This window comes from Hylaeus volcanicus, chromosome 5 (genome assembly GCF_026283585.1).
Source record: "Hylaeus volcanicus isolate JK05 chromosome 5, UHH_iyHylVolc1.0_haploid, whole genome shotgun sequence".
Lineage (NCBI taxonomy): Eukaryota > Metazoa > Arthropoda > Insecta > Hymenoptera > Colletidae > Hylaeus > Hylaeus volcanicus.
Window position 1 is genome coordinate 20,468,451 of NC_071980.1, and position 25,927 is coordinate 20,494,377.

At 39.2% G+C, this 25,927-nt stretch overlaps 1 protein-coding gene and 1 non-coding gene across 3 annotated transcripts in view; one reads left to right on the forward strand and one right to left on the reverse strand.

Annotated features, from left to right (window-relative positions):
* The window catches only part of LOC128876298 (sestrin-1), a 254,459-nt gene that overhangs the window by 36,024 nt on the left and 192,508 nt on the right, over positions 1–25,927 (reverse strand). The gene's annotated exons all lie outside the window — the stretch shown is intronic.
* Positions 25,469–25,541, forward strand: Trnaa-agc (transfer RNA alanine (anticodon AGC)). Its single transcript has one exon. It is a non-coding gene; the product is annotated as a tRNA-Ala (tRNA).

The window sequence follows — 25,927 nt, forward strand, 5'->3', positions numbered from 1 at the left end:
ATGCGCTCTCTCAAGGAAACGTTCCACGAGACTAAACACTGCCAAATTCATCAAATATCGAACGAGGAGCAACGCGTGTCTGAAAAAAACAATATTTACAGCTTTTGCATCAGCAACGTCCGATTAGCTCTCCATAAAAAAATCGGTCGCTATAAAATTCCTGCGACGAGTTTACTGCCGATATTTTTTCTCTCATAATAAAACAGAACGCCCCAACCATGCGAATACACGCGTATTTAAACACAGATAAAGAGGATCGGAGTACGACGTTAAATTTCGCATCCTTTTAAACCGCTTATCTTTATTTCAGAGCATAAAGGGGGCTCTGTCGGACCGTGACACTTGTTTGCCTAGCCTAAAACAACATCTCTCCCATACGGCCCGAGTGTCACTGGCCTTATCGCACGTGTGAACATGCACGAAAGTGTTCGAGCGTGTACGAACACGTGTGAACGTATACGAACATGTGGGAACCAGGCGCCACGGATTCGCATCAACACACTGGGAGACCTTCCGCGAAATCGTCGCTCTTTTCTCGTTTAAAGTCACTACAGTGGGATTTTCTGTTCCGGGAAGTGGCGACCTATGACGCAACGTTTTATCGATGCCTCGAGGAATCCCCATGGTAGAATTCGCGCTACTCGGTGTCTCGGCTGGATATGCCTCGGGTCGATACGTTCGCGATACTCGAATTGGAGAGCAACTTGTGTACCTGGCCAGAGAGTACAAGGCCGTGGAAAGAGTCGAGTGTGTACCGCTTATCTTGTTTTCGATAGGACTTCAAGGACGCCAGGCCGTACTCCCGCTCTACCGAGATTGGATTCTACCACTCGTGACCGTATCGAATTCTCTCGCTTTTAATAGAGAATTTTTCTGTCAAGGAATCGAGTAAAGAGAATACGTACAAAGAAATTCGGTGGAATTGAATGACATTACATGAAATGCAACGGCAAGAATAATATTACGATTCTCATACGAAAAAGGTACGATAGAAATTTGTATGGCAAGAATGGTCATTATAAAATATTCCGTGGTGTTAAAGGCTATTGTAAAGAAATTAATAGCATGTATGGTCACTCTGAAATTTTCAAAGGCAATATGTACAAGATTGTTTGATGTACCATTAATATCAATATACGAATTGGTGGAGAATTTTTCCTAAAAACTAACGGAGCTCAAAGAGAGTAATGTACAATGTACAATGAGATTTGCTACCGTTCACTCCAGGTAACTTCGTAACAAATATCCCGAACGCAGATTTACTTCATAAGCATGTCACTTCTGTATAACTATTAATGTCTGGAACACAGACTTTTTAATTTCCATATAACAAATCCTTGGATTACTCACGGTAAATTTAACGTGAAACGACCAATTCGAGTTCAAACAATTCTCAATCGAGATGATCGATATTTTCTTCTTGGAAAAAAACATCGGAATTATTGATATACTTGAAAAATCACGGGATAAAATTCAATTCGCGAGGAGTCGAATCACTCGACACGCGCGGTGTCGATGCGAGCACAGAGCTCAAGGTTACTGGATAAAATCCGATAATGCGGTTTTAGGCTCGAGGCACTCCAAACTATTGCCAGACGCGCCTAACAGAAGAGAGAAAAAGAATATAAAAGGGAACCAATCGAAAAGAAAATCAAACTATATACAAGTAAGCAAGATTTGCTTCAGTAAGACGATGTTATTCTTCTATACTCGGGATATCGAATAATAATAAGTGTCAAGTATCAAATAAGCTATCAATCGAATAATATCAACGATAATCTGCACACAAAAAATGTCTGTAATGCTCAAAGTCCAATGAAACTTATACCTGCATGCTTGTTAATTCGATACCCTGTATAAAAGAAGATAACCTTGTTGTCATTTCAAGAAAATTATATTAGAAAGTATGATTATGCAACGAATGCAGCTGAGAAGAAAAAGTAGAGAGAATGGTGCTGCGACGAGGAACAAAGCAACTTTGAGAGTTCGATGCTCCTATCTTATCAGTGACCGAAGACTGATAGATGCAACCAAGACAGACACTCGTTGGTCTACCTCGACGTCACCATATCGATTGTCAGTATGCCATGTGACATACTACACGTCTCCCTTTCACTCAAATCCTAGGATGTTGCCTTCTTCTTGCGTGTATATGTCCCTTTACTCCGCCTCTTCTTGTCACAGACGACAAAGAGAAAAAAGGTCAAAATTGAGATCGATGAGTCTTGAATCCATCGTCATTTTAAATTAAGATTGGAAAAAGTTGCGAATTTTCTGGAGCGAAATTGGTAGCACTTGCTACTTGGTGGAAAGAAGATACTGTTCTTCCTCCTAGAATTACACTGGTGTCTCCATTACAACCGATACATCCATTGTGGTACAGTTCCTACGAGTCTAAGACCTAGGAGTTAAGTCCAGAAATTTAAAGACACCAAAGAACAAAACTAGTATTTCAGCATTAAGTATGAGAAGCAGACCTACACATTCTGAACATTCTGAATTTGTCCAGTTCAATAGATACTAAACAAATTTCTATAAGTACCCCTAGTAGTCATCAAAGGTGAAATTTATATAGTTTACATGTGGATTTCTTATTCAAATAATCCCTGGTTTTCAGGAGCGAATCAGAGCTACTAAGATAACCTAAAGACAGATTTACTAGAAATTCAGGGAAACGCAACCTGAACGCTTCAGGGAAGGGGTACCCTTCGGAAACCAATTGGCCTGATCGAGGACAGTGTTACGAGCGCCCACAGTCCGGACTCCTCCATGGAAAAAAAAAACCGGTCACCGTGTGGCATCATAAACAATGACTTTCTAACCGGGATGGTCTCGACAGCGAAGGTCCGAGGCGAGAATCGTACCTCGAAGAAATCCAACAGACCACAGACGCCACGAAGTCGAAGGCGAGTAACGGCGTTGGTGAAGCATGGTCGAGGTCGAAGGGATAAAGATGTCGAAAAGAACCGAGAATGAGCACACCAGGCGCTTCATCTCATCTTTAATCTTTCACGAGTTCGATTCGAAGATTCTAAGACCTAGAAGTTAAAGATTTAGACATCTAAGGCCCTTTGGAATTTAGAAACTTAGAAGTGCAAGATCTTGGAGGCTATGTTTTATAGGTCCAAGATGTGGAAGTTCAAGACCTAGAAGTTTGAAGCCTAGAAGTTTGAAGCCTAGAAGTTCAAGACCTAGAAGTTTAAAGCCTAGGAGTTCAAGACCTAGAAGTTTAAAGCCTAAGAGTTGAAGATCTAAGAATCTAAAGGCTGAAAATCTAAGACTTGGGAGTCTAAGCCTAGAGGTCTAGAACCTACAAATCTGAGATGTAGGAGATTAATGTCTAGAAATGTCTTGATTGAAACAATTCAAAACGACAAGGCAATTTTGCTCTTTCCTGGACGAAACTGTAGGTTCCTTTGCACTAAGTACATTAGATCCTCTGTGAAGGATCCTCTCTTACTCAAGAATCCACAATCTAAGAATATAATGATTTAAGAACCCAAATCATACGACTCTAGGAGTTAAAAATTCAAGAACTATAAATCACAAGCCACGAGTTCAAGATTAGAAACTCTCCAAGGTCCAAGGATTAAGTCTAACGCATACCCTGGATACTATCATTCGATTAGCTAGTCGAAACGAAAGTATACCTAACAACGAAGTGCTTGCCTATCTCAGTTCTGAATTAATGAATTCACCAAACATCGAGGCACTCGAGCATCCAACACACAAAGAATCAAATGTCTATCTCGAGAGCTGTTGATAGACTCCAGACGGCGCAGAGTCTACGCATAACGGTGCTCAGTGAAATATAGCCGGAGTTAGGGATAAAGATGTCGAAAACAGGCGACGCTTGTAGAGATTGAACTCGGGTTCAACCTTTCGCGTGTTCCTTCCCCGATCGACGACATTAACGTCAGATAGGAAACTACTATTAACGACAAATGGAACGCTGACACGATGCAGAAATTATAGAAAGCTAAGGAGACTGAGAATCGATATTTCAAAACAGAAGAGTGGTAAAATATCTTCTAAGGAAAAGTTGTAGGAGTCGGAAGCGTGGAAATGGGAGTTTACACCTGAGGAACCAAAACTTGTGAATTCAAAGCTATCAAGTACAAAGCTTGAGAGCTCAAAGCTTGATAGTAAAAAAGCTTGTTAGTAAAAAAGCTTGATAGTAAAAAAGCTTGATAGTAAAAAAGCTTGATAGTAAAAAAGCTTGAGAGTAAAAAAGCTTGAGAGTAAAAAAGCTTGATAGTAAAAAAGCTTGATAGTAAAAAAGCTTGATAGTAAAAAAGCTTGATTGTAAAAAAGCTTGATTGTAAAAAAGCTTGATTGTAAAAAAAAGCTTGATAGTAAAAAAAAGCTTGATAGTAAAAAAGCTTGATAGTAAAAAAAGCTTGATAGTAAAAAAAGCTTGATAGTAAAAAAGCTTGAGAGTCCAAACCCACAAGTCTAAAGATTTGCAGACCAAAACCAAGGGGTTCAGAACCAAGGTGTCTAAGACTAGAATCTACGCTCCAATAAAAAAAGTACGAACCGTTTGAGAACCGTTTAAGGCGGTAACCATCGTTTCATCCAACGTCACGAATCTACTTTAAAGTCAACAACAACGTCGTCGCGACGGCAAATATTTTTCCGCCGCGTTATTGGAAACCCGTCAACTGAATGTTTGATTAGCCTCGCGGCGCGAGCGAACGTTAATCTCGCGAGTCAAGAAAAACAATCGTTGAAAATCCTACGTCGGATCAACGGGGCTGGGTGACTCACTTCGGAATCAACCAGCCACGAAGAGGAGACTCGTACGAGCTCTGTCAGCCAATAGAGTAATCGGGTGGGTACTCGAACAAAATCTAACGAAGATAAACTTTCACGAAAAGCCCGGCATGTTTACCCGAGAAAACGTGTTACGGGATCGACGACGTGTTTACCGGTGGCGGATTGCGTTAAAATTTTAACATTTACATAAGATCCCGTGCGACGATAAGCGACGTTCAGAGCGTGTGTTAAACGGTGTGAACAAACAGCTCACGAAAGTGAGCTGGATATGGCGTTCGGGCCCAATTGCGCAACGTTTGATCGGTAGCGTTCGATAAAACCTACCCCTTTTTGGAGGCATGATCGAACAAAGAAGAATTGAAAACTGTGAATAGGGCTTAAGTTGCACGAACAGCTTTTTCTGATTCGGAATATTCGAACCATTCGGCGAGTTAGAGTTTTGACGAATGTATAGGAAATGTGTTCGATAACTGCCGTGGTAGTGGCCTTACCACTTTGTAGGACTGTTTTGGAGTAAAGTGCGAATTTTATCCATTTGCATGTTATAACGCGTAAATTAAAAGCATAAACAAAATGTACGTGGAAAAACAGTCATCTATCTGAAAGCTTTTTGTGTTCTATTTTCAGCCTGTTGAACTTTGAAGTGCAAAGAAGTTGATTTTCAAACTGTTTACAGTGTTCTTGCGCTACACAATTTCGTAAGAAGCTGTTACAACGCTGATGTAAGCAAAGTCACGTATTCAATTACATAAAGATACACTTGATGTTACACAGATGAAAAACAGTTAGTTGAAGATCGAAGTAAATACACGCGTTATGGACTTGCAAATTATCATACATTTTCATAAAAGTAATTAATTACTACTCTCTTAAACTTTAAATCTAACGATACCACATTTAATGAAAAATTTACATTATCTCAATAGGACTTATTCCCTAAAAATGTACTTATTTTGTTTAGTACCTATCGCATTTCATGCACATTCAACAATTAGTTGAAGATCGAAGTAAATACACGCGCTATGAACTTGCAAATTATCATACATTTCCATACAAGTAATTAATTACTCTTAAACTGCATATCTAACAATACCAAATTTGATGAAAAATTTACTTTACCTCAATAGGAATTATTCTCTAAAAATGTACTTATTTTGTTTAATATCTATCGCATTTCACGCACATGAACAAACGTATTCCACCCTCAGGTCATCTTTTAAAACGTCTATATGTATATGTTCTTTGCCCGTAGTCCAGGGATAGTAACCGTATTCCTCGATAAACACAGGGTAGGCCATCGAGAGGGGCTCGAACTCCATCCAGGAACAACAAAAATTGCAGTGTGGTTCAACGGAGTGAAAAGAATAAAAAACAGACAGGAACCCAAGTTCATTCAGAGAGGAGGTTCCGCGTGTCGTTGAATCGAAAAAAGAAGGAAGAAATGTTGCGGAGTCTCGTACGGGCCTGGACCCGTTCCTCGAGGTCTTCGAGAAGCGAAGGCGGCCTATGACCGCGCGTAACAACATTGAGAACCAGAACCCAGATCTACAGAACCGGTTTCGCGCTTGGAAAACAATTTTACGATCTCGGGGGAGCCGTATGGTGTAGAGAAATAGAGGGGTCGATGCTGAGAACCGGAGAGGGAGTGAAGAAAAAGGAAAGAATCGTCGACGAGAACGTGTCCCGACAAGCCACTATGCCCAGATGGAACACACATACGCTCGAATCTCCATTTACAAGGACTTTTTCTACTCCCTTTTCAATTTAACACAAACCTTGGTGGAAAGACCTGTTTCTATTTTTTTTTTTTTGTTTGCAGGAATACTTTGTTTTAACACAGTTATGAAATTGGCTGATTCGAAAATGTATGCTACACTCATATGCGTATATGTATAAAGTGGAGGAAGATATTACGTAAAAGACTGATCGCACATGTATTCCCAATATGTGAACTAATGAAACTACATACTGTGAAATTTTAATATCATACACCAAATTGATTCTATTATATTTAATAGTAACTTGCATGTAATCGTTTACGTTTTATTACGGTAGATTTTTGTAAATATTTTATTTCAAAAGAATATATAAATTATAAACATATATTGAGAATATGCTTAATCAACCTATTGCTATCTTCGCTATTGCTCTCAAATAACTGGTGAAGCTCCTAACAAACCTTCAATCTTTTATCAATTTCAGTTGTTTCTATAAATCGCTTACTTCCATAAATAACAACGACCCTACAAATAAGTTACTAAACACCGCCACCTCGTAAACTGTGTGAAAAGATACAGTTTATCGAATCCACCCCAAGGAAGGTCGCCACTAACCCATAAAATAAAACGCCGCACCCCTCCCACAAATATTTGTTCTCCACCTTTGACTCTATTTCGAAAAATCATGGCGCGAAAAATCTCCCACATTGTACCACGAGCAATGTGTCTCTTTTCGTGCGGTTTTCCCTTTGGAGGGTGTATCCAACGTGTAAAAAGAGTGACCGAGTGTACCAGTCGTCAACGTCGAAGAGAGGAGCGCCCCAAGACAGAGGATAAAGGGGAAATATAAAACATCAGGGTTCGCGGATAAAAATAATTCAAAGCGATCTCCCAGTTAAAACTCCGCGTGTCTAATTTGCGAGCGACTTCAAAGGCCTCTGAGAGGATCTCCAGCCGTGAAGATAATAAACAGAGAGTCTCGATTCCGCGGTGGAATCGAGGCTCGAGCTCCCGTTTACCCGCTCGAACGGAATTGCGTAACACGGCGGCGACGGTGGACGAGGAGAGAAAAAACATTGGAAATGCAAAAGTGCGATCGACACGTACCGCAAACTTGTCTCGCAACGACCACCGTTCAAACGCTACCGAGCAGCAGCTCCAATGGCGCGTTATCCTATAGGCAAAAAGGACATCTTTTAATGTTTTTGCTTCAGTTTCAGCCTTGCACGCGAACAGAGTTGCTTACAGTACTGTCTTGATTCTCATTCTTTACTCATTCTTTGATAAAGTATGTGATTTCATTTTTCACTCTGATTTCTCAAAGTCGACTATAACGTTTTCGTAAAATTAGAACAAATAAATTCAGACAATGAACCCGATGATAAGTACTCCAGAAATGTTTCGTGGTAAATGTAAGGTAATTGAAAATTGCAAAAGTAGAACTGAATTACGAGAAAACACTTGATGATGGATATAATACTTAAAGATGAAAGTACTAGGATTCCATTGAAATTTTATACAATAGAATTATTCTTTGATCAAATACTCAAGAAATAATTCTTGCATGAAAAATAATTGTACACGGAGGAGAAGAAATGCATCGTCAGAGAAAATGAAATGAATATAGGAATCGTATCGTCGATAGTATAATATTATCTAATACGTCATAGATAACATTATGTCACGACTTGAAATAAAAGTTTAAAAAAACAGATAGATAACCGTGCATGCTAAAAAATGTTTGGAACCGGACTGAATTCGATTGCGGCAATAATTTGAAAATGTATGAAAAATAAAAATTCATTAGGATGGTTGGAGTCAACCTTGTAATGACTAAGCCATCGTTACGATGCGCACATAATCGGCAATGTCGAAACGAATTTCCACAAGTTCTCGCGATAAGAAAATGACGTCCACGGCTACATCGCAGGTTGCAGAAGCGAGTAAACAGTCAGAGCTGAAATTAGCAACGTTGCTCCACGTGCTAGTCGCGTGAACGGTGCTGAACATGCGCGTTATGCGTTACGAGAAAATATAGTATTTCGTGTATTCAGGTAGCAGTGATAAGAACGCATCCAAGGTGATTTTTGACGACGAAAAAAACATTGTAAAAGAGAAACTGCTCAACAAAAATATTAGTAATTAATCAAGCGACCACCTGTGTTCAGATATTGACCACAAGCAACCCCTTGACCCATACAAACTTTGCGACCAATACAAATTATTGAAATACGACATATGGAAGATATTTTACTTCATTCACGAATATTATTATACAAAATCATGAAAACCCTACCATATAATATGTATTGCAACCTAAAATCATACCTCAAAGACAGACATTTTTTATAAAGCACTCCAAAGCTTTTTATAATAAATTAATAGAAAGTGTGAACTAACATATATACTAAGAACTTATTAATTATAAGTAAAACGAGAAGATATGAATCAGTGGATAAAATATCTGCATGCTGATATTTTCAAAAACAAAGACTTTCACAAGAATCTAGAATCAAGTTCTCGCAGGTAACCGAGCTTGCTAAAGCAACATGTAATTTACAGCGAGATCACGTAAACTCGAATGAACGTACAGTATAATTAGACGCGTCGATGAATCGTGGACATGCTAAGCAAAAATAAACTACAAAGTATATTTCTATTGTGCTTGTTTTCATCGTGTTCCACTTACGAGTAACGCCACACGTGACACAGAAATCTCGAATTAAGTTCGCGCAGGTAGCAGAGGGACCAACGCGAGCCACGTGTAATTTATAGATAAACTACATACATTTGGGTGAATGTACAGCATGACGAAACACGTCAATAAAATTGGCAAAGCCAGCCAGAGACGACGCAGGTAAAGCACGGGAGGGGGTTGAATCTGACGCAAGAACGGATGCTCCTTCGTGCCATCCCCGACCGCGCCTGAGCAAATGCTAAAGGAAAACGTTGGAGGACCTGGGGCTGCTCGAATGATGAAACACTCTTCGATATTCACGCGACCGATTAAAACACGCACGAAAATAGACGAGGAAGAGAGAATTTGTCAGAAAGGTGGCTAATCCGACTACAATTACTTCTCGAGGGATAGGGTAAACAATCGATGACTTTTCGATTCGCGTTGCTAATCTATATCTCCTTCTGTATAGATACAATTGGCTACACAAGCTTTTTAGATGTTTAGAGTTTTCTATACTTGCGAAGGTTTCTCATCAAGGAAAAGTCACCTTTTTTTGGTTTAAAGAAAATAAACATTACACCGAGTTGTGATGTACTACAAAATATTTACCTAATAACTGTAATAATTATGGTAATACTGCGGATGTTTATACATTTAAGGCGAAACTGTATGACAATATGTTCACAAGTGCAAAAATATATATATCAAATGAATAATAATGTACATTCTACACCATTGAGAAAATAAAATATACTTTCATTCGAGTTTTAATTCTTTTTCTATATCTGTAATGATATAAATTTGCATAAACATTCGCAGTAATAACCAAAAAACTCCTTCAAACTTCTAAAATAAACATGGAGAAATACGATAAATATTTTATATGAAAATAGTATCTAATCTAAATAAATGCTGCTTTATAAGTTTCGTTGGTGACATACTTTTTTCACAAATAAAAGATACCATGTTGTGTTTTGCTGCTCGTGGCGCGTTTTTCAACCGCGTCACGTTTTCAAAAAATGCTCATTAATAATTTGTGTGTGACCAATTTTCTACGCGAGTATAATACGAAAATAATGAACGAAAGGAGCGGCGATATCGTAGCGGTATAAATGAGATGGTACTGAATATTAAAGAACGCGTGCGCTCTGGCCCTGTAAAACACATTCGAAAATCCGAACCAATTCAAACGTACGCAATTGAAGTATGTATCAGTCGGTTTGTGGCAAAACTGAGCAAAATTCTCGTCGAGATAAATACATTTTGATCAATTCTATTTTCGATACAAAATTGCTAACTTATATCGTACTTCAAGTGGAACGTAAAAAACCTACTCCGAATAATTAATGAATCAGTAGGCAATGGTTCTTGAGCTCTTCGAGCTTGCGGTACAGATTAGAGGACAATTAACACGATAATAGCCGTAACAAGACAACAGAAACAAGAAAATTAACGTTTTCAGAAATTATAAATAATTAGGTCGCAGAACATAAAAGTTACGCGAAGAGCCAGTCGTTAGCAAGCTTGTCAATGCCATTATCGTGTCATGTATATTTTTAACGGCAATCTATTATTTCAATTATTAGATTAGCACTAGATTCCTAATGTACTTGTGCTCACGCCACGGTTCTAAATCATGAATATGTAACTGGAGTAATATATTATTATAAGGACAGTCGCGTCAGCGCATTGACATCGACAACTAGAATATTTTTTCGGGAAAAAAAAACTACAATATAAAATGAATATACAATAATAAAATTCGAAACTACGCTGAAATGAAATTGCATCACGCAACCAACGAAAAATTTCGAATAAAAGTAGACAAAAACAGACACAAATAGCTGTCCATACTAACCAATTTGCAAAACTAAACTAAAATACTGATTCGCCATATGAAATTACATTTCGCGTCTAAAAAAAATAATGCTTTTGTCAATAATTATGAAACGGAGTAAACGCTCCGTATGAAACGTTACATGACTTTTCTACTTCTCGTCTATTATTCGAATAAAATTTTGTTCGGCTCCGGTTTGAAGACGAGCTCTGAGGTCGTTACGTTCACGCGACACTTATCGACTCTTTCTATTCGCTGTTGCCTCTTTCTAGCCTCGTATCGCACTCTATTTCTGCTCGACGAGTCGTAAGGTCTCGGTGACTTCTCGAACATGCCGGTCGCATGCGTGCCGTCATCGAGAAAATACATGACGGTTAACCTTCTATAACCCACAGTGTGTTCAAAAAAAAAAAAAAAAAAAAAAAGACCAATAATGCCACATAAATTGGACGGTAATAATTCTTAAGAACAGACTGTCAAGCACACTATCAGTGACGAAACTAGGCTAATCGCGACTTGTAGCTAATTAATTCGAGGGTCCCTTTACTTTTATGCTGGTCATTTATTGTGATTTTATTGCCTGTACCAAGCGTTTGGTGGCACTCAGCGATCATTAATTTTGAGAACTATGTGAATAGAACATAATTTATGATCAAAATTGGCGAAAAATTTCTTCAAAGTATTTCCCAAGAAATAATTTGGAGATATTCAATTCTAAATAAAATTAGAAGAACTGTCTTTCACTTTGCATTTGCTTAAATACCTCTCGTCATAATTCTCCTATTAGGGATTATAGTAGTCTATTGAAGCCCACAGGTTCCCTTATAGCTCGGATACCTGGGGATTGCTAAAACCGTATTTTAGTTATATACGATTAAACATAGCTACAGCTACCGAGGGCTACAGTTCTGACCTGTTCAAATAAATTATAATAAAAAAAAAAACAAATAAACAAATAAACAGTTCCTGAGAATCTCAGAGCTGAAGTTTCATCCGTCATAGCAAACTTGCTCCAAAATGAAAAATATTTCGCGTCGATACTAGAATTGAATCCGACTTGAAAACGAATGTAGATAATAAGTATGCGACTCTGGGTTATAAATGGTTAATCGTAATTTCAAGAAATGCACGAGGGTTGGAAAAAGGTGGTCGATCCTCCCTTGCTCGCTGTTACCAAGCGAACGAAACAGAGGAAACACGTAGCTTCTCGACGAGCGCATACGTCAAAAGTAGAGATGGGCAACATTTTTTTCTAGATAAAATCTCGAATGACGAATAAAAGACAAACATTTTCTCGAGATTGAACAATCTTCTCTATTATTAACAAACATCAATCAATTTTTCACTCAGCACTGAGTGAATAAAATTAAAAATTTGAACTATAGAGCAAAATTATTATTCATGATAATCAAATAAAAGCATATTTGACTATCCGTTCGAAGGAATAAAAGTACAAGTCATTATACCGTTCGATTTCATTACTCATACATTATTGAAGTAAAAATGTTGCCTATCTCTGCTCGAAAGCGATAGCCCGACTTCTTGATCGGGCATATGAACAGTATAAAAAAAAAACTAGAAAGAATTGTATGATGCAACTCACGTCATTTCCAATCTGACCCATGCTGGCGGCACCACCACAATTCGCGATCGTATCCGCCTTCGGGTAAGACTCGGTCACGTTAGCCACAGGAATTTTGGACGATTTTAATAAATACACTATTTATACAAAGGTATGCAATATATATGTATATATATATGTATATATGTATGTATATATAACACGAAAGACTCCGGTAGACGCGCGTGTATACGTTTACGAATAAAAAAAAGAACTCTGGTTCACGGTGGTTCTCTCAGACTTGATGACTCGTTCTCGTAGAAAAAAGAATGGGGAAACTTTTCGCCGACTCGATCGTATCTCCCACGCGACTGATCTCAAGACGAATCTTTCACCGACAAGTTTCAACGGCGAGCTTTTCTTTGGGACAAGACGTCCGTGAGTTGTCACACTCGAGGAACACCGGCGAGAAATTACCAGTCATAATAAATATCACAGAAATATTGCTCGTACCCTGTTGACGTCGGGTACTACTCCGGCTCTCTTCGTTACGCTCGTTAATTAACGGATTCTCGAAATTAACGAATTTTCTTTCTTTTTTTTTTTTTTAAAGTAGAAGTACGATAGATGCCTACGAAACGATTCACTACACCGACACTCAAACTGGGAAAAGCACAAGAATTAGGTTACACTAGACATTACGTGCAAGGAGTGGTACGATGAGCAATGTGTACGGAAAGAGAGCCGGTTGCTAACTGACGATAAACGATGCCTCGATAACCGAGCAGAGCTGCGATCATCTGGTCGGGCTGTCTCGGTGGGAGGTGAACAGCTGGAGGGGAGACTCTCGCCGGTTCCTCGGGCTTCCTATTGGTCGGCAGTGCCGTAGCAACGCCAGGCGTCGATTCCCCTCTTCTCTTCACGAAATTCGGATTAGCCTCGTGAAAAACTGACCTTTTCGAATACCGATCCTCTGTTATTGACCGTAACGATTCGGAAACGGGGTACAACGTCTGATGTAATTGTCTCGAGATATTGCGACAGCGGAAAATAGCAGAGTGGAGAGGACGCTGGTCGTGAAGGAAGATTGATACGAGGCTGGCGCATGCAGCCTGCCGGCTTGATCAGCTGATGCCTTAGCAACAGGAGTACGAACCGTGCTAAAAATATCAATCCCACCTGATTACCGGTGTGTTGCAACCCGGTAACACGTTACGCTAGTAAAAGCAAATGAATATGCCGGCTGCGAGCATTTCCCTTGACTTTTCGCGGTGACGAGAGAAAGTCAAAAGTAAAACCGTCTAACAAAGACGCCAGAGATATATGTCAAGTCGTAAAACTACGATTTTAATGACCGTTAATTTTATTGATCGGGTGTGCTAGCATTGGTTTGTAATATCGTATTCAATTTTATTCCAGGTTTCAATTATGGGGTTTTATTGCCTTTCTTAATAATGCAATAAATAATTTAAACGAGTAGTGAATTTTATTGTCGAATGGGTAGAAAGATAGTTTTTTATTTTTATATGATTTTTCCAATTCCAATTAATGTTACTGTTCCAATTAATATTTCCTTGAAAGTGTATGCAATGTATCTAGGCCTTGTATTAAAAGCAAGATTGGCCTGCACAAACACGTTAAAGAATAAGGACTAATTACTACGTTAACTACTGTCATTATATCCATTAAATAATACAGTCTAGATATGGTCCTATGAAGCTCATTGTATAAATACATATATAAAGTTCTAGATACGACTATATTTGCATTGCAAAATTTAATATTATACACAGTAGTGACTGCTGTGAAAAACAGCTTAGACTACTAGTCGTTCATCCACAATGTATGAGGATTTAAATAGTACGCTGTAGACATAGTCGTGCCAAGCACATTGCATAAATATACACTATGCTTGACACGACTATATTTACACCATATTGTTCAAGGCTTACAAGTAGGAATTATTCGAACTGCTTATTACACGTATCCATCCTCCACGAATTTGTACAATCCAGCAAGTAACATTATAAGTATTAGGTTGTCCCAAAAGTTTCTTTCTGTTTATTAATAATTAATACACACACAATATTTCATGTTTTATGTTACATTACAAAACTGTGTACAATTCATTTCGCTCCATTACTGTTACAGCATCAATGTCTAAGAAATTAGATTGCCTATTTATATAAACACTGCCATAGAAAATAATTGAATGCAACTCACGAAAGAAACTTTTAGAACAACCTAATATTAATTTTTGCACTCAAATTTTTAATTAAACTAGTTCATTATGTTGAAAATAAATGATTATGTCCAAGGGCTAAAATATGCAATGTCTTAATTTCTAAATTGAATCAAGGATTTTGACAACCATGTACAAAATTAGGGAGTCACATTTTCTAAAAAGAACAGAAGACACTTTTCTGTGTTGCTACAAATCTCAAAGAGCCCATCTTCAAATCTTTCATTTCAGTTCTTTGCAAAAGTGTACGTAATTTTATTATATTTTTTTAACGAGAAACACTGAATAATTAATTAAACAAACAGTTACGTAATCTTGAACACTATCAACGTTCGATGAATATCGTGTCGATTATGGTATCGGACTGCACAATTTGGACGTCTGAAAAACATTTCGTGCACGTGAAACCTAATCTCCGGTGCTTTGTCACTGTAAAGCAGAGGCAGCCGGCAATCTGACTTTGCATAATCGAAGAGTGTGGATTCTTTGAAGACGGAACGGTTCGCGTTGTTTATCAGCGTTAATGAAAAGCCTCTTTCTTGGGAGGCAGGGAGGGGGGGGGGGAGGGGATATTATCACGATGGGTGTGTATGCAAGAATGCTGTGATTCGCGAATGTTCATCCCAGGGAGCAGCGTTCGTCGTGACTGTTCGGATCAATGAAACCACCAGCCTCTTTGTAACGAGGGGGAGAGATGATGAAGAGCCATTCAGGGCCTTTAAGGCTCTTTTCTCTTCCAAGGACAACGCGAAATAAAGCCTCGGAAGGAAGCAAGTAAGGGCTCTCCCCCTTTCATTTCCGCAAAACACCGACCAACCTTTGTCGCGGTACGAAGAACGTTAGGAATAACGCGAGAATCTCGCTGCGCGCCATAACCGAGAAACGGAGCCACCCTCTTCGATGACCCTCGTCTTGTTTAAACGAAATCCCAACCTCTCTGAAACTGCAATCTGCATTATTTTCAGACCAAGTTGTTCGTGAAAGATGATTTTTCTAGTTGATTTCGGAGCACTTTTTTTTTTTGTAGACCTAATCGTTTGGATTCGAGATTGATTTCCAGTATTGATCTTTCCCAAAAACTCGAACATCCCTACTCCGAAAGTATCGTGCTCCGATTGGTAGTTTCCTGAGGCCGAGCAAGCTGCTCCGATCCCTTTAAATTGCCTTCTTCTGAGAACTCGGTCGGGCGAACGGCCTCTTTCTTGTTGCGCTACCGGGAAATCGTAACGCAGAATCGATACGATCGCTGGAACAATGGAAATCATTGTAACGTTTCCCCCAGCGCATTTCCCTGACTCGTTGCATCGATCGCGAGTAAGGTATGCATTTCCCGGCAAGGGAAATCCCGTTTCGCGAACGTTCGTGGAAACTGACGTCTTTGAAGCATTTTATCAGTAATACTTCTTAAGAACGTGATTACATTCATTAGTAGTATCTACGTTATATCCAATGTATTTAATGAGTTAGTAAAATCACAGGGTGTCCCACCTACCCCTTGTATCTCGAATATCTTTCGTGTTTTTTTGCGATAGAAAGAAATGTTAGAGAAAAATATTGTTTGATTTGGAGGAGAACCTCATCCTATTTAAAAAAAACTCCGACTTCCAAATCTTGGAAGGTACATCACTGAGATAATCTTATTCCCCTCCAAACCAAACAATATTTTCCTCTAACATCTTTTCCAGTAAAAAAGACATGAGATATTTAAAGTACAAGAGTTAGATGGAATACCCTGCATAATTACTTGGCCACTTATTGGAATGTTACCTTGTCAAGTATTTAGCTAAATGTACTTTTATTACATTTGGGTAACGTGGTATTTTTGAGCGATGACTGCGATGGATTTGCTAAAATTACTTCAACAACTCTGCTTTGGAGTGCAATAGAGCAGCTTGGAGATCCTGTGGTCAATCAGTTTCCAGGAAGGCCCGACGCTTCCCCTTCTATTCGCGCAACGGTCGCGAGAAGAGCGCCGAGTTTCTATTATTTCGTATTCCTGGGAGCGGGCATTTGGGCGAGGTTAGTATTGGAAGCGCGAGGAGGTCAACGCTCGGGAAAGCGCCTCTCGTTACGGCACTGCCATACGATATTACAGGCCCCGTCCCTCGGAAATCCCCCCTCCACTATGCAACTGCACGCAGACAGCGTGCTCTGTCTCTCTGAACTTACCCCACCCGACAGTTTTCCACTTTTTCCCCCTTTCCCCCTTTCCCCGTCGTCTTCCTCCCACCAACGCTCTCTCTTTCCTGTTTCGTTCCTTTCTCCTATTCCCCTCCGTTCCCCGACATCGGTCACGAAATTCTCATCTAGATCATAAATATCTAACGACCGACGAAGGGTAATCAATTTTCTGAATGTAAACAATAAAAGTTTTTCGTTTTTTAAAAATACGTGGTGGATATTTGAATCGTTGTCGTGAACATTTTCATTGGAAATAAAAAAGAAGGATATGTCTAACATTTGTTTCATGTGAAATCCTGAAGCCCATTTTGGAATAGCTTTTATATATATTTATATATGGGGGTTAGCAAGCGTAGTTCGGTGGTGATTAAGGGTTTCATCTAGATCATAAATGTCTAACGACCAATGAAGGTTAATCGATTTCTGAATGTAAACAACAAAAGCTTTTCCAAAAGGGACTTTAGGATTTCTTATAAAATAAATGTTAGACGACATATCCTTCTCTTTTATTTCAAATGAAAATGTTCACGATAACGATTTCAATATCCACCACGTATTTTATTAGTTAAATAAAAATCCCGAAGTATGTATACATAAAAGGGGGTTAGCAAGCGTAATTCGGTGGTGATTAAGGGTTTCAACCACAATTTTGGAACACCCTTTGTGCAACAGGTATATCTCCTAATTGATATAATTCTGTGAGATAATTAACTTCATTAAGAAGACTCATAACCTTCGCTTGGTATTCATGAAGCATCGATGCCATTTTATTTGTTTAACATTGCGAGGTTATTCATTCCTTCCTTATGTCCATATTCATTTATTCTAGGTATGAACGAATTTCAAGAACCACGCTTGACACACATTTGCTAATTGATATAATTCTTTGAGGTAATTATAACTTCATTAAGATGACTCATAACCTTCGCTTTGAATTCATGGAGCATCGATGCTATTTTATTTGTTTAACGTTACAAGCAAGGTTATTTCAGTTTGGCATCTACTCTCAACTTTGTTTGGCACCGAAGCAAAGCACTCTCGCGATGAAGTTCATTTTTTTCCTAAGCGAATTCGTTAAGGTCGTTGTTTCGATACCACTGTAATTCTTTTACATTGCCATGTGCTTCGTATTGCGCGCACTCGTAGCCCGTTTCGTGACGAGTATAATGACTATGCACAGAGTTATATCAAGGATACGATGGAAAAATAATGTGTTAGAGTTACGACATCGCAACAACAAATATATGTAAAACGAAATGCTAATATTATTATGTTAATTGACGAGCTATTTTTCTACATACGTTTTACATGCGACTTTCACATTAGCCTACAAGACAAATGGATGAAACCCGCAGTCTACTCGTCTAAACAGCGGTTCGACCGAACAAGCGTTACGAATAAATCGTTATACAGAGTTTTTATACTTTTCGTGCGTCATCTATTATTCGGAGAAAATTATGCCAATCTCTGCCCACGATATCCGTGGCTTTTTATCCGTTTCCACGACTTCCCTTCAACGTTGTCTGCCTCTTTCTCTCTACAGTGTGTCTCTATCACACACCCTTCCACGCTGACTTGCACCGTACAACACTCTCGGTGGATTCGTTTTGTTCTCGCTTTCTCCGCTTTTCCGCCTTTTTCCTACTCCTTTTTTCCTCTGTCTCCTTTCTCTGATAATTTCCTCGCCATACTATTCCGTCACTTTCTAATACGAGCGAGCCTCCCTCTATTCGTCTCGTTCTAGCTCGAGTAGCTTTCAGCTGGTCGCACGCATTGTGCCGTTATAACGGAGAGAACTGCTCTCTATCTCTATCTTTCTCTCTAGCATTCGCGTATGCCACTTACGATACTCCAGTGCTTCCCAACAGGTGCGACACGGAGGTGGAAAAATGAAAGTTTTAATTTCAAAATTGTACTCATCTTCGGGACACATGGGCCCTTGGTGGTTCTTTAACTCTACAAATTTTTACATTAAATATAACGAGCCTCCTACCGAGTATTAAGTATTTGAGGTGCACATTTTAATTCTAGAATAAGATTCTAGATTTTAGACTGTAAATTCCACACTCTTCTTTTGTTAGACATTTTTCAAAGATTTACATTTTTGTGTTATTCGTGGCATGTACAAGATGGGACGCAACCTGTACCATTTTAAATAACTTTTGAACCAATTATTTTACACAAAATTTCTTCATACGTCTAAATAAATGATATTCTATTATAGCTAAAAATATACGTAAGTTTCAATTGAAATAAAGCAACCTAGATATCTTCGTTAAGAAGTATATTGGCGATAAAGCAATTCATACATCGTATACGCCCCTCGAAACCATACAACTTTTGTATACAGAAATTTTGTCTACACCAATTGATTTAAAAATTATTTAAAGTGGATAAAGTTATTTCCCTAAACCAAAGATGAGGAAAACTCTAGGCTTCGAATAAATCTGAAGTTTGCCTATGTGTTTGTCTCGTTTCTTTCTCTGGAAAGTGTTCAAAAGAGAAAACGAGACAAACATATCGGCAAAGTTCAGATTTATTCGAAACCTAGGGTTCTGCCCATCACTTCCCCAAACTGTATATGCTTGTCTCCCGTGTGTGTCATCGCGTGATAAAGGTTGAGAAGCACTGCGATGGAAAACATGTACAATAGTCAGCCGCTGGTAGAATCATCGGGGAAGCCTCGTTTGTAGTTGTTACCACGTCGGACATGTTTCGTGCGCGAGGATCGTGAAAACCGCCCCTACGCGCTCCGCGACCCCTGCTATCTCTTCTCCACTGGGTCGAACGAGATTACTCGACTGGTCTTTCGGTCAGTGGGATCTCACTCGAATGGAGCGTCGTCAAGTAGCGGTGTCTGGCTGAATCGATTCTCGCGGTTGCAATGAAAAGAGGAGCGTTGATAAAAAAAAGAATCGAACAAGAAACAGCGCAAGAACAATCTGAAGAGCGGAATGATCGATCGACCGAGGTCAATCGTGGTCAGAGATGAAACAAATACTTAATTAAATACTAAATTAAACGGTAGGATTGATGATTTCAAATACTGTTTTTATTATAAATACATGCATAGGTCTAGTTTATTCATGTACATATTTATAATGAAACATTTATTTGGAAATATCAAACCTATCATTTAATTTAGACAGACTTCTTCAATGGGAAATTTCTCATACGAGAAATATTTATAGGACTGTATGCATCTTTATTATTCGTATGAAATCACTTACAGATAAGCTGATCGATGATCATTGTAAAACGATCCAGTGTCAGGATGTGACAGACTCACCTGCAAGCAAACAAAATAAACGTGTTAATTTGGAAAATAAAAATACGAGAATTTAATTTATTTTACAGATCTTGGGCATTTATTGTCATATGATGGTTCCAATAGTGGCCTTAGAAGTTACAAGTCAAAGCGAACAAATTTTTAAAGAGACAAAGATTAGATTCATGGTCAAAGTATGTGTCATTTATTAAATACGTTAATTTTTCTTTGTTCCGACAAGAATACTGTGGAATCCTTTTGCGGCGATGAGTCACTCAGGTCTGTTAAACTGTATTACGAGTTGCAAAGCGATAAAAGTAGGCTATAATGGCTGTGTGCCATATCACAGAGGAAATAAATACAGAACGCTATAAAAATTACTAAAATAGTCCCAACACTGAAAATGTCCTTTTAATTCGGTAATAAAACGCTCATTAAAAAATCTTTTAAAATGTATTCACTCAAAAGACCTGTATCAAGTCACACGTTTAATACTAGGTTTTCGGAGCACGGTCATTTTAAACCATTCCAAATTTCCCAAGGAAAGTTACCATTTACAACTTTTCACTACCAACTCGTGCATTTTCATCACCATTCATTTTTATCCGTATAATGAGACAAGCATACACCCAAATTACTTTAGTAATAGACGCAAACGTAAGAAAACACAATGAAGCAAAGACATCTCGAACCTCCGTGAACCTAGTATTAATACCAATAATCATAACTAGACTGCGGATCTTTATGCAAAATAAAATATTCGTGAACGTCCCTATAAAAATTGAACCTAAATAGGAATTTATTTTATTCTGCAAATGTTGTAACATGAACTTTACTTTCAATCTTTTTTATATTCTTGCATACTGTTTGCATTTTGTAGTTTCTTGCACATTCAAATTTTCTATAAATGCATAAAGATCCGCCGTAACAGTCATAACAGAGTTTGCCTTTTTCTTGAGACTTCCTACAGTGGCGTAAACCAAGGCTATCGACGAAAGAACACCGCGGAATCCTTTCGATGAATCACTCGAGTCCGTTAAACCGGGTTACGAGTTTCAAAGCGATGAAAATTCCGCAATGGTTGTAGCTATCGTTCTGTTGTAACGAGAAAGAAATTGCGCGGACCGGTTGTCGGTCTCTGCACAACGGTTGCGAAACGCACGCTCGACTTATCTGACCGCGCGAATCGTCACCCCTAATGGACACTTCCTCGTCGCTGGAGGTCTCTCGCAATGCTCTGACAAATCCTCTCGTAGATAACAAAGCGTATTTTTAGCTTGCTCCGATCGAAAATTACGCGGTCGGAAGCGACGACTGCCGGGAACGCTGATGAGCACCTTCGAGGCAGAGGCGAATGAGTCACTATTGCAAAACGACGTCTGATAACGATGCGTCGTTCGCCGAGAGGCGAAATAGGGCCGTGAAAACGCTCGTAAACATATAGGGTGTATCCTAAAGTGCGAAATCCACGGCTGGACATTCGGAGTAATGTCCATCGAGTTGCCACTCGATCAGCAGGTGGATGTTGCAACTTGATGGACAAGAGAACCGAAATTCAATTCGGTTTATTTTCGGGAGGAGGGTATAAAACAGTAAATGCAGGTGAGAAATGGTTAAAATGAGCGGGATGCTGCGTGAGCTAACAGGAAACTTTACCGCTGACGTTGGTTCAAGCAGTTCAGGGAAGTGGTTGGAATTGTCTCAATCCGATGCACAAAATTCGTGGCCCTTACTATAAACATGTGTTATATTTAATTAAGGATTAACACTTTATTTACCGGGAGCCTATTTATAGGATTTTTAATTGCAGTATATAGCTATTCGAATTTATTTGCTGTGTCGGGGGTTGTCTACTTGCAATGTTCAGTGTTTGGAAACAGACTTGATTTTCAATGTACCTAGTAACAGTATGGAGGAATTATTGTCAGCCTAGATTGGCATATATTACCGCAGAACATTCTTTTATGAATTAAAGACTGTTTCTAAATAGCCCGGTGCATAAAGTATTAAGAAAGTTAGCCAAGGAAGAAGGATGTGCTCTACATTAACCCTTTGCACTCGAGGCCTTTTTTCTGGTATCTGCCAGCAACTCGAGATGTTTCGTACCATTCTATTGCCATGTATTCTAAGCTATCTAGATTTGAGAATAAGGCTTTACCTCGGCTTTACCTCGCCGACAATCGTTTTATCGACACTTCGAGCTCCAAAGAAATTAAACCTAAAGAAACATTAGGTATTGTAGATTTGCTGCGTGAAACCTAATGCTGACTGAGAGTCACCTCTCGAGTGCAAAGGGTTAATAAGTCACAAAGGAAAATAAAGCGTGCATCTAAGTTTGATTTTCACTCTCATTCTATTGTTCTTCCATGGACAATAGAATAGATACGTAGAATCTGTATTTTTTGCTCGAAATATTAAACGAAGCTCTTAATGGCTGCATGAACTGTTCTGGAACGAGTTCGACGGCTGTCGGTGTGAATGATGGACGCGCGCGTGCCGAGGACACGCGATCCAGGACGATAAGGATCGGGTGGAAAAAAGCAATGTCGCGAAAGCCAAGAACGGTTTCAGGGATCCTTCCGTAGGGAGTAAATCGACTGGGGTGGATCAGGCGTTCCGCTCGACGCTTCGAGCAGGAACTCGCCGTTCTGCCTCCCTTTGTCATCCGTACAATGATGTTCCGCGAACCGAGAACTCGTGCAGGCTATTTAGGAGGGATCGTAAAGTCGCGAACACGCAGAGACTGACACTTCCTCCCCCTCGCCCTGTTTGTCTAAAATACACAGGACACTCTGACTGTATTTTCACCGAATCGATTTTATGCATAGACTTTCGAAGCGTTGCAAGCAACGTGCGAACATAACAAATATTTTAGTTGTAAATGTAAAAGGAAATGAAAAATAAATATATTTAGCTATACTATATTTCACAGTTTATTTTGTCGAGGAGTTCAAAGCATGATGTATCTCAATTCTTTATTTTTTTATTTGTATATATTAAGTGGGCTGGAAAATAATGTCGTTTTTGCAATTTTAAATGTTTGTTTTTTCACTCATCAGCTCATTGATTGCAATCGATCTGGCATTGAAAATTTGCGCACTAGACGGCAAAAGACTGTTGATAACGAGGACGATTACATAATTGCTTAAAAATAGAAATTTATTAAAAATTCGTTTGAGTTTAACGTAAAAGAAACGACGTTACTTTCCAGTCTACCTAATACCACTATGATTCTAAAGCTGCCACGTAGCGATGAATCCATAACTTATTAATTCCCTATTGTATGAATTGTGTTTCATCCTTTGCGAAATTACTTCCTAGTCGATTACATATTCAGAAAGGCATAATTATGTTCAACCTCCTCCACCTTCGCTATCCTAATAACAGAGAGTCTACTATTCCACGGGCAGATAGTACTTCCAATACCGAATCTCTCCGAGAATACCCAAGAAACAAATTCAGGACGGCTGCCTTTCAAGTCCTCGAAAGAATGGAAACGCCGAGAATAGACATCCTACGTCCACCGGAGCAATTTTCGGATTGCAGAGACAATCGATAGCATAACCGAGAGCCGTGGGTGTGTATCCGTAGACTGCGTTTATGGACACAAAAGATCGAGATAGAAACGATTGTGTCCGACGCACGTGATACACAATTGAAAGACACGTACACTTGTTGCACCGGAGACAACCTGTGTACGGACATTTCGACCGATCGAAGCAACCTTTGTTCGAGCCGTGAGTCAAGTCTGCCAACTTCCTGACTTTACCTCGCGCCTCGGTGTGTTATCTGGCGGTCTTCACGGCACGCGCAATAGTTCCCCAGCGCGTGCCACCGCGGGATCATCTTTATTCTCTCGCTAATGACGCATCCTTGTGTCGTAATTGCTTCGGAAACAATGGCCGAGCGATGCTATCGATGGAAAAGGAGCGTACGAGGGAGAACTGGGGGACAGAGGGGAGAAAAAAAAACGAACGAAGAGAGTTCGATGATGTATGAGAACCGTGACTAGGGATGTACCATGAGACGGGCTAAAATAGATCGATGGAAGCACGAAAACAACCATGTTTGCTCTTACGAGGACGAGAATAACAAGGTCCTCTTTGAAACGACTCCATTCACCTTAAAATTTCTGGAGTGCAGGATGCACGTACGAGCGGGACAAATATTTATTTACAGAAATCGCTAGAGAAACATCTGATGTTTATGCGTTCCGGCGAGGTATGAACTGGTCATTTTCGAGGGAAGGTTTAATATAGAAACTGGATTATGTACGAAATTTGAATGTATGAATATGGCCAGTTTGACGAATGACCTGACAAATTTATACCTTGACGATTTTAAGAGAAAGAATTTCTATTATGGAATATAAACATTTAGCGTTTCATATTGTTATACTATTGTAAGAATAGCGTTGACACACTTTTTCAAACAAAACCATCACGTTAGCAAACAAAACCGAACACCCATTCGTCCTATACAAGCAACGCATTACCTACTTTTCTTATCAATCTGCAGATTAATCTATAATCCTCCGAATAATGTTTCCCGCGCCCACGCGTTTCATTCTCTCCACTAAACATTCTTAATGCCCATCCCACTCGTATTAACGACAACAATGCCAACAAAAAATCTTCGTCGCGAATGAAAAAATAAAAAAATGAAGAAGAAAAACAGAGAACAAACAGGAAATTAATGTAGCGTGGAAGTAAAAATAATTACACGCTACGGTACTAGGCGAGGTACAGTTACGAGCTGTCGTTAACCTAACCGTGATAACGACCAGAGAGGACACAACAATAGACAAAGTTAACAATGCCACGGAAACGGTGGACGTCGCGAGCAACGCGATGCTAATTGAGAAAGAGATTCGAAGCGGGCATTTCGTTCCGTGATTACCCTGATCCATACAATTGCAATCGCTGGGGGCTTAGCGAGTCGTTAAGTGCAACGATCTGACACACATAGGCGATGATTCAACCATGAGTAATAGCGAGCGATCGGCGATTAAACGAATTTCGCGAAGGACAATAGTTTGATTCTTGCGTCGAGGCGGATGCGACCGGTTCGCAATCGGTCGACTGTCAATTAACGGCTGCGAAATCTATGAAAAAAAAGACGGAACGATAGTAAGAAATTGGATCGCGTTATCGCTGACGACGAGCTGCGAAAGTTTCGCAGAAATCGAGACATGTTTATCTCGGGGGCGTAGCTCAGATGGTAGAGCGCTCGCTTAGCATGCGAGAGGTACCGGGATCGATGCCCGGCGCCTCCAGATTCATTTTTTTTCTTCTTCAAAAATTGAAAACCGTGCATTTCTACATATTCCTACATCTGTAATAATCTTAAATTTTACAACACCGAACCATTTTTTTTCTCATTTAATTTAAAAGCTATTTCTTGATAAATTCAGAAGCATGCATTTCTTTCATATTCTCACAAATGTACTGTAACGACTTGAATTTTCATTTGCAATTATGGGTAGAAATACAGTTAACAAAAAAGTCCTATTAGAGTAATATCCATCAAGTTGACACTCAGTCGAGACTGGCCTGTAGCAACTTGCAGCACAAGAGAACTGAAATGTAATTCTATCTCCTATTACAAGTACGCACTATTTTTAAACACTACTTTAAAAACTGATCACAACAAATACACTGT